Source organism: Budorcas taxicolor, chromosome 10 (assembly GCF_023091745.1).
Source record: "Budorcas taxicolor isolate Tak-1 chromosome 10, Takin1.1, whole genome shotgun sequence".
Taxonomy (NCBI): domain Eukaryota; kingdom Metazoa; phylum Chordata; class Mammalia; order Artiodactyla; family Bovidae; genus Budorcas; species Budorcas taxicolor.
Window position 1 is genome coordinate 24,562,881 of NC_068919.1, and position 10,542 is coordinate 24,573,422.

A 10,542-nucleotide genomic window follows, 5' to 3' on the forward strand; every position below is an offset into this window, starting at 1 on the left:
GCTGAATTGTTTCATCCTTAAGTAGAAGAGGTTCAAACATGTCAAGAGTGAAACAGCTGGAGAATGAAACTTGTCTTTTCTTCCATTTTGTTTTTTAATTGCCATTTATAGCCCCAGTAACCGAATGGATTCTGAGTCTGTGCCTCAGTGTTTACTGAAAACTGTAGAGCTATTTCCTGGTCTTCTGTAGTCTGTTCCTTCCTACCAGACTGTGAGGACAGAGTCAAACATTTATTTTACTTTCAATTAATTCAGTCCATTCAAGCTAATTTTAGGCATGGTACTAATTAGCACCCAAACTTGGACTTATTAAACCACTTTCAGGTTTATGATGCTTGCCTTGTCCTGAAAGGCCCTTTTTATTTATGTTTCATGCTTCAGTTTTTCCAGCAGGACAGGACAAAAACATGGTTAGTTTGGGCTGTTAAAACTTACGTGCCCCTTTCCCAGAAAGTTGCTTCTGTTTCAAAGGCATTTATATACAACTTGGTAGGGACAGAAGTCATGTCCTATTTATAAAGGTTCCATAAATCACTTTATCTAACAGGTGACAAAGTAGGACAGAAGGGAGAGGCTGGACTATGGACTGCCCTTGTAGCTCATGTCACTGTATATAAGTAGGTTTTGTTAGGACCTTGGTCAAAAGTACTTCTAACTGCCTTGTTTCATATGTTCTCATATGTTACACAAACTCAGAATTTAGCACATGACTGGTGACAAAATAAACTAGATCCTTAGAAGAAGGGTCAAATTTCTAGGTCAAAGTTCCAAGATGGTAATAAAAGCTGTTTTGAGATTGTTAGCCATCAGTATTTTAAAATATTGGACTACTTAGCTCAGGCATGAAAAGTGTCTGTTTTTCATTCCATTTGAAACCACGTATTGAAAAACCTATGGAAAGCTCAAAACAAAGTAAAATACAGTGTTGCATTTGCTTGGATATAAAATTTAGAACAATGGGTTTTCTCAGTATACCATGAAATCTAATGCCCTTGAAGCTTTAGGGTACTTTTATTTAGAGATCAGTTTTTAAAGTGTTCTTTTTCTGAGAACACATGCCTGGCCTGTGACCACACTGACTGACCATTGTTTAGTCGCTAAGTTGTATCCACTTCTTGGTGACCACATGGACTGATCATGGATGAACTAATTTTATTTTCAGGAGAGAACCAGGAAGCATCATTACTGACTATAACCTGGGAGAACGAAGGACTTAGCCACATTAAAAAGTTCTGTACAGTTGACCTTTTTATTTAGTGTGAGGAAAATTCAGCTGCACCAGTATAAAGTGGGGTTTGAATTTTGGGACCCTAGTTAAGATCACCTTGACCAAGAAAATGCATTTCAGTTGAATTCAGAGAGGTCAAAGAAAAAGAAGTACCCTGCTTACTTGCAGAAACTAGTTAACAGTAGTGAGCGTGTGTGACACAGAAATGAGGGTGATGAGTAAATCTTACAATAATGCAGAGTGGGGATACTAAGTAACTTTAAAGAGGCTCACTTGCTTTATCAGTGCTGTAACTCACAGAGAACAAGTATTTCTACTGTGATGTTTGAATAATAAGCGACACTATGTTGGAGGATGTTTAGTGTTTGGAGGAACATTAGGGATAAAGTAAAAATTTGGCCAGTTAAGCTGTAGAGAAAAGGCTGGGTATAGATGGCTACCTGACTAGAATGGCAGAATTCCAAATGTTAGGGATTTTGAAGGTTCCAAGTTATTCTCTCTCTAAGTCGCTTCAGTCCTGTCCGACTCTGTGCGACCCCACAGATGGCAGCCCGCCAGGCTCCGCCGTTCCTGGGATTCTCCAGGCAAGAACACTGGAGTGGGTTGCCATTTCCTCCAAGTTACTCTAATTTTTATTAATCAAGGAGAAAGCCTCAAAACCATAGGTTGTGTCAGTAACTTTCAAGTTTATAAAATGTAGAACCCCAGTTATGAAAAACAGGACCTGTTTAGAGAGTGTTAAAGAATTAAAACTCCTATTGTGAGCTAGAGTGGGACTCTTCCCCACCACTTGAATTAAAACTATAAGACAGGTTAGGAAGAGAGAAGGGATAATGTAATGAGGAATATGCCAAAAAGACAAAACAAGTAAATGGGAAGGAGTAACCTAAGACATATAGGGAATAAGAAGCTGCTGCACAGTCCACTGGAATTTTCTGAGATGATGGAAATGTTTCATCATGCATTGACCAATATGGTAGCCTTGTGAGTGAGCCTTTGAAATGTGGCTAATGTCCCTAGAACACTGAACATTACCTAGAACATCCCTCGACCCTAAATTGAGTATTTCCCTAGCATGAGAACATGTACAACCGCAAGCCTACTCTGTTGTGTAATCCACTCTCGAAAAAAATCCACCATTTTTCTTTCCATCTGTCCACCGAGTACTGGAGTGGTTCATAGATCTAACCATTGGAAAAGCGCATTGTTGAAAAATGCCTGGATAAGAGCTAAATAATTTGTAAAAATTACTTTGTTAGAATAGAACAGTGACTGCATTCTTTGACCCTGTACCTTGAGGCTATGTGTGTGATTCATGAGAAGCACCTGGCAGTACCATTGCAGGAATGTCCTAAAGAAAAGTCTCTCCCAAAAGGACTTCCTAATGTGGAGGGAGTTAGATGACACAGATTGACCCAGACAAGCCACAATCATGAATTGATGGTGCTACTGTGAGACATGTTGGGGGCAGGAGCAAGGTGAATCTGGTGATTCCAGCTTGGTCCTTGGGTAACAGCTTTACTAGTTTTCATCCAGACTTAGAAGTCTTACATTGGACTTTGGTGTATGGACATTTTTTGGGTTTAGGGTTTTTGGGGGCCTGTTTTTGTCCCTGCCTTGAAGGATACTTGCTCCTTCAAGCAGAGTTAACAGTGTCATACTTCAAACACCCTGTTGTTGGTCTTTCTGGGAGAAATCAGCCTAACCAGAGTTTGGAGTGGACCAGGTAGTCTGCTGAATAGCAGGCTAGAGCCAGCTGCCAGCCCAGCCTCACCCACAAGATTTCTCTCCCTCCTTGGAACCTGTTTTACTTTTTGTTAGTTTCCTCATCCAACCAAACCTGACCTTTCATCAAAATTTTATACGCACTCTTCACAAAAGTTGTTGGGTAGCAGCAACTAGGTCATTCCCAGAGTCCCGGAAGTTGGCTGGGGTTTAGTTGCCAGGAAGTTGTCTGCATAACTGCAGAAAGTCCTGTGGTGGCCTGTACTGTCCTTTACAGGTGCCCCGTGTTGGACTGACCTCCCAGCTACAGGTGTTTTGGCCCTGCCTTGGGCAGAGGAGCAGCCTTTGACAGCATCCTCACTGTGTTTTCTCATGACACACTTGGAGGTGGGTGACCTCAGTGTTTGCTGTCAGTGTTTTCATTCTGTCTTAACCTGGGCATACAAACGATGCATTCTGGTGGGGCCCTGCAACACCTGGGTACATACCCAGGGCTCTACCATCTCCCCTCCACCTGGAATCAGGCACGTGGCGGCACACCCTTGCAGTTGTGCTTTCTTGTCCTGTGTCCACCTGAGTGTAAGTATGTACATCTTTCTTTGAAATACTAACACTCCCAGCAGAGTTCTGCACTTGAAGGATTCTGCAGTCTTCACACAAGGGACTCGAAGGTTTGTTTTCCCTAAATCTCTACAGAACTTGGAAAGCTCTGTCTTAGCTTTGGTGTATCTGGAGTCATTTTTCAACTTTTCCACCAAGATGGCAGCCTCCTGCCTGTCTTCTGTACACTTGGTTTTCATTTTGCCTCCCTCCGAATGCCCTTTGGATGTTTTTTATCATTGGTTCCCTAGCCATGTTCTCCCCCTGCTCTCTTTTTGGGCAGTTTTATGGCAGTCTTCAGTTACTTCCCTTAAGCAGTATTGACACCTATCAGTTTCAGAATATCCTGGCACAATTGAGTTGCAACATGGTCACACCTTTTTTTGTAAGAAATGTGCTAATGAAACATCAATCAAGGTTAACAACACATGTACATTTGCATCTAGCTCATATAAACGCATAATTATTTGCTCTGTTTAGAAATAAAGATGATACACCATATATTAGCTGGTGTTAAAGCCCATGTGCCTTCTAAACAACTGTTCAGTTTTTTTCTCGCCATCTTGACTGCCGCCATCCCAGGCCAGGCTACCGTCACCCTTCTGGCTTGCTCAACACCCTTGTGTATAACCATACCCACTCTGGTCCTTGTCTAGTCCAATCACAGTAGTGTTTTCAAAATAAAATGATGGCACTCTTCAGCTTGAAACGCCCCTGGCCTTACTTGCCCTTAGGCTAGTGACAAAACTGCTTAACAAAGTGTTCAGTTCAGTCACTTAGTCATGTCCTACTCTTTGTAACCCCATGGACTGCAGCATGCCAGGCTTCTCTGTCGATCATCAACTCCCGGAGCTTGCTCAAACTCCTGTCTATTGAGTCAGTGATGCCATCCAACCGTCTCATCATCTGTCATCTCCTTGTATCTTCAGTCTTTCCCAGAGTCAGGGTCTTTTCCAGTGAGCCAATTCTTCACGTCAGGTGGCCAGAGTATTGAAGCTTCAGCGTCAGTCCTTCCACTGAATATTCTGGACTGATTTCCTTTAGGATTGACTGGTTTGATCTCCAACACCACAGTTCAAAAGCATCAATGGTCTAAACTTGCCTATCTGTCCAGCTGCTCTACCATATGCCCCTGGTCTTTGTCTTTTTCAACCATATGGAACTTCTCTTTGTCCCGCCTACTCCCCCTGCTCTTCTCCCTCCACCTTTACTCGTTTGTCCATAGTTAACTTCTATTCATCCTTAGAATTTAGCTCAGGTGTCACTCCAGGAATCCTCCCTACCTTTCCTAAGTAGACCAGTAGGCTCTCAGAAACAGGAATCTTTGTAGCACTGATTACACAATTTGTATGATTATTTGATAAGTTTTAGAGTTGAAACAATGAAAGCAGGAACCATATCTATTAATGCTCACCAATATATCCCAAGTGCTTAACACAGTATCTGACACAAAAATACATGTTTGATGTATGAATGAAGAAAGGAAGAAGTGGAGGAGAGTTAGCCTAGTGTAGGGCAGTCTTAGGAACAGGCAGCAGGAATGCCAAGCAAGGCAGAACTGACTTCACAACATACCTGGAAGGATGTAATGCCTATGCCTGTCTCAAGGAGGCGCTTTCCTAACAGGTGAACTTCAGTGCCTTTGCTTCCACTGTTTCACAATCCTCTCCCAATGCTAGCCACTAACAAGTCCCTTAATAATTCATCTGATGCCAAGAATGAGAGAGAGAGCATTTTCCAGAAAGATGGATAGACCCATTGCAATTAACTTGTGTTTATCAATATTAAGTCCAGTTTTTCTTACATAGCCCACTCTCACCTTAGTAAGCAGCTCTGCTACTCTTCAACACCTGCATTTTTTAATTTTTAAAATTAAAAGTATACACACACACACACTATAAGGTGCATACATTTTAAGCATATAGCTTGACTGTAAAGTGAACGTGCCTGTTTAAACACCACCCTGATCAGGATATGGAATGATCCCAGTACCCCAGAAACCTTCATGCCCCCTCCAGTCATTATACCACTAGGTAACCACTATTCTGACTTCTGTCACCATTAGATAGGTTTTGTCTGTTTTTGAAGTATGGATGGATGGAATAGGTAAAAGTTTGGGCTTCCCCAAGAAAACACTTGGATGCAGTAGTTTATTGAGGGATTGATCCTGGGAGATGAGTAATGAAGTGGGGAGAGTTAGTTAAGGAAAAGCCAATATAGAGGTGTGTTATTGAGACAACATTTAATGCTTTCCAAAATTGTCTGAGAAATGGGAGAAGAGAGGCTGGAATACTCTGGCTCCTGTTCCCCAATAACTTATACGATTCTAGGCTATAATCAATCTTAATAGGCTCCAGCAGCATTGAAGGACATTTGGATTATTTTCAGTTTGAGATAGTCCTGTTGTGAATGTTCCTAAACCTGTCTTTGGAGAACACATATGTACACATTTCTGTAGGGTATGTAATTGGGTGGAATTTGGGGGTCATATGGTATGTGTATATTTAGCTTTAGTAGATACTGCAAAACACTTTTCCCAAAGTTATTATACTAGTATATATTCTTACTAACTGTAAATGATATTTTCAATTCTCCACATCCTTGCCAACACTTGATATTGTTTGTCCTCTTAATTTTAGGTTTTTTAGTGAGTATGTAGTGGTATCTCGCTTTGTGTTTCCTTTTTAGTAAACTTTTTATCATAATTAACAGAAAAATGCACAAATCGTGTGTAGCTGTTAACTTTTCTCACACTGAAAACACACAATAGCTAGAAGTCAAGAACTGGAAAATCACCAGCATTATAGCCCCATGCATGCCATCTTCTGATCACTATACCTCCATCCCAGGAACATACTATCCTGACACCATAGATTGTTTCTGCCTGATTTTGAACTGCAAAATAAATGGTATAATATGTAGTTTTTTGTGTCTGGCTTTTTGATTCAACATCATGTGCAATTCATCTCTATTGTTGCATGTTCATACTGTGGTAGACTACTATGCTGTAAAAATATACTGCAATTTATTCATTCTGTGAATAGGTATTTGTACTGTTTTTGATTTTGGATGTTATGAATAAAGCTGCTATGAACATTCTAGAGCATGTCTTCTTGAACACATGTATCTATTTCTTATGGTTATGAAACTAAGAATGAAGTTACTGGGATAAAGAGTGTTCTCCACACCCTTGCCTACCTGCTATATTCTCTCTCTAAAGATGCCTAGTGGTATCACATTAAATTTTTCTTTTATAAAAAATAAGACTTCAATGTTTGATTTACAGGAAAGTTGCAAAGATATACAGAGGACTCCTTGTGTATCCCTCATCCCTCGTTAAGTTTCTCTTAATGTTAACATCTTAACACTACCATGGCACATTTGTCAGAAATAAGAAGCCAATACTGGCATATTACTGTTAAACTCCAGACCTTATTCAGATTTTACCAGTTCTTCCCTGTATATGTGTGTGTTTCTGCACAGTTTTGTCACATGCATAAATTCATGTAACCACCACCCCAATCAGTATTATAAAGAGCTGTCCCATTACCACAAAGGGACGCTTGTACTATTTATCACTTCATTGTGCGCTCCTCCATCCTCCACTACCATCCCTAACCTGTGGAAACCACTAACCTGTTCATCACCATAATTTTAAAATTTCAAGAAGTTATATAAATGGCATCAGACAGTATGTAGATTTTTGAGTATGGCTCCTCCCCACCCCAACAGCAGGATGCCCTTGAATTTCATCCAAGTTGTTACATATATCAATAGTTTGTTCCTTTTTATTGCTGTGGATATTCAAGTTTGTTAATTGTTCATCTGGCTAAGGACATCTGGGATGTTTCCAGTTTGGAGCTATTACAAACAGAGCTGCTATGAATAACTGTGTATCAGTTTTTCTGGACATTTTATGGTGATTGGTATGGTAATATGTACATGTTTATTTTTATTAAAAACTGCCAAACTATTTACCAGAGATGCTGTATTGTTTTACATTCCCATGGACAATGTATGAGACATCCAGTTTCTCCACATTCTTGCCAGGATTTGGGATTGTCACTTAATTTTATTTTCACTTTTCTAATAAGTTTGTAGTGGTTTTCTGTTTTTGTTTGTTTGTATTTCCCTAGTAGCTAATGGTATTGACCGTCTTCTCATGTGCTTATCTGTTATCCAAACATCCCTCTTTGGCAAAATAGCTGTTGATGTTCTTATCAATTTTATCATTGACTTTTTAAACTGTTAAGTTTTGAGAGTTCTTTATATTTTCTAGCTACATGTCCTTTGTTTAGATGGCTTGCAAATGTTTTCCCCCACTCTGTAGCTTGGCTTTAACAGAGACTTCGTGGAAAAAAAGTTTTAAATTTTGGTGAAGTCCCATAATCAGTTATTTTTCTTTTATGATCATGCTTTTACTGTCATTTCTAAGAATTCTTTACCAGGATTTGAGCCCCGCTGATTTTCTTCTATGTTTTTCTCTTAAAAATTTTAGAGTTTTAGCTTTTATGTTAAATCTATGATTCATCTAAAGTTATTTTTTGTATAAGATGGGAGATTTAGACTGAAGGATTTTTTTAACTATGGCTATTGCCAACATCCGCTGGATCATGGAAAAAGCAAGAGAGTTCCAGAAAAACATCTATTTCTTTATTGACTATGCCAAAGCCTTTGACTGTGTGGATCACAACAAACTGTGGAAAATTCTGAAAGACATGGGAATACCAGACCACCTGACCTGCCTCTTGAGAAACCTGTATGCAGGCCAGGAAGCAACAGTTAGAACTGGACATGGAACAACAGACTGGTTCCAAATAGGAAAAGGAGGGCATCAAGGCTGTATATTGTCACCCTGCTTATTTAACTTACATGCAGAGTACATCATGAGAAATGCTGGGCTGGAAGAAACACAAGCTGGAATCAAGATTGCCGGGAGAAATATCAATAACCTCAGATATGCAGATGACACCACCCTTATGGCAGAAAGTGAAGAGGAACTCAAAAGCCTCTTGATGAAAGTGAAAGAGGAGAGTGAAAAAGTTGGCTTAAAGCTCAACATTCAGAAAACGAAGATCATGGCATCTGGTCCCATCACTTCATGGGAAATAGATGGGGAAACAGTGGAAACAGTGTCAGACGTTATTTTGGGGGGCTCCAAAATCACTGCAGATGGTGATTGCAGCCATGAAATTAAAAGATGCTTACTCCTTGGAAGGAAAGTGATGACCAACCTAGATAGTATATTCAAAAGCAGAGATTACTTTGCCAACAAAGGTCCGTCTAGTCAAGGCTATGGTTTTTCCTGTGGTCCTGTATGGATATGAGAGTTGGACTGTGAAGAAGGCTGAGCACTGGAGAATTGATGCTTTTGAACTGTGGTGTTGGAGAAGACTCTTGAGAGTCCCTTGGACTGCAAGGAGATCCAACCAGTCCATTCTGAAGGAGATCAACCCTGGGATTTCTTTGGAAGAAATGATGCTAAAGCTGAAGCTCCAGTACTTTGGCCACCTCATGCAAAGAGTTGACTCACTGGAAAAGACTCTGATGCTGGGGGGGATTGGGGGCAGGAGGAGAAGGGGACGACAGAGGATGAAATGGCTGGATGGCATCACAGACTCGATGAACGTGAGTCTGAGTGAACTCCGGGAGATGGTGATGGACAGGGAGGCCTGGCATGCTGCAATTCATGGGGTCGCAAAGAGTCAGACACGACTGAGTGACTGAACTGAACTGAACTGATTCAATTATTCCAACACCATTTGTTGAAAATACCTTCCTCCACTAAAATGCTCCTGCACTTTTGTCAAAAATGAATTAAGCATAGTTGTATGGGTCTATTTCTAGGTTCTCTCTTTTGTTCCATTGTTCAATGTATTAATCCATTTGTCCATATCATATTTTTTTTTAACTGCAGCTATATAGAAAGTCTTAAAATTGGGTAGAATGTTTATTTCCTCTTTAATATTTTATGTTTTCAAAACTTGTAGTAGTTATCTCCTTTGCATTTCCATATGCATTTTAGAATACGCTTGTATGTTAAAAATCTTACTTGGATTATGATAGGAAATGTACTAAATCTATAGATCAATTTAGAAGAATCAATGTCTTTAATCAATGTTGAATCCTTTAATCCATGAACATGGTATGACTTTCCCTTTGTTTAGGTCTTTTCTTTTCATCAGGGTTTTGTAGTGTTATCTTGATCTTGCATCATCTTGCAACCTTCTTGAACTCTTATTCTAGTAGTTTCGGGTTTTTAATAGCTTCACTGGGAAATGAATTTTCTCAGTGCATTGAGAATTTTATAGATTAATCTCCAAGGTAGCCATGCCATCTGCAAATATGAATTTTCTTCCTTTCCAGTACGTATGATTTTTGTTTTCTTTCATTCTTGCACTGGCTAGGATTTCTAGTACTGTGATGCATAAGGGTGGTAAGACCAGACATCCTTGCTTTGTTCCCAGTTTGTGGGGGGGAAATACACACTCTTTTACCATAAGTATGATGTTAGCTGTAGATTTTCCACACATACTCTTTATCTGGTTGAGATAACTTTCGTCTATTCCTAACTCACTGAGAACATTTTTTCATGAATGAGCGTTGAATTTTGTCTGTAGATTTCCTTGGGTAGTATAGTCTTTTTTTTTTTTGGCTGTGCCACACAACTTTATTTAGTTCCCTGGCCAAGGATCGACTTGTGCCCCATGCAGTGGAAGCATGGAGTCCCAACCACTGGATCACCAGAGAATTCCTGGTAATATGGTCATTTAAAAAATATTGACCCTTCCAATCCAAGAACATGGTCTATCTTTCCATTGGTTTTTGTCATCTTTATTTTCTTTCATCACCATTTTACAGTTTTCAGAGTACAGGTCTGCCTCCTTATGTAGATTTATTCCTGTGTATAAACAAAAGTTTATCCACCTACTTAATGGACACTGATTTGCTTTTACCTATGGACTGTTGTGAATATTGCTGCTATGAAC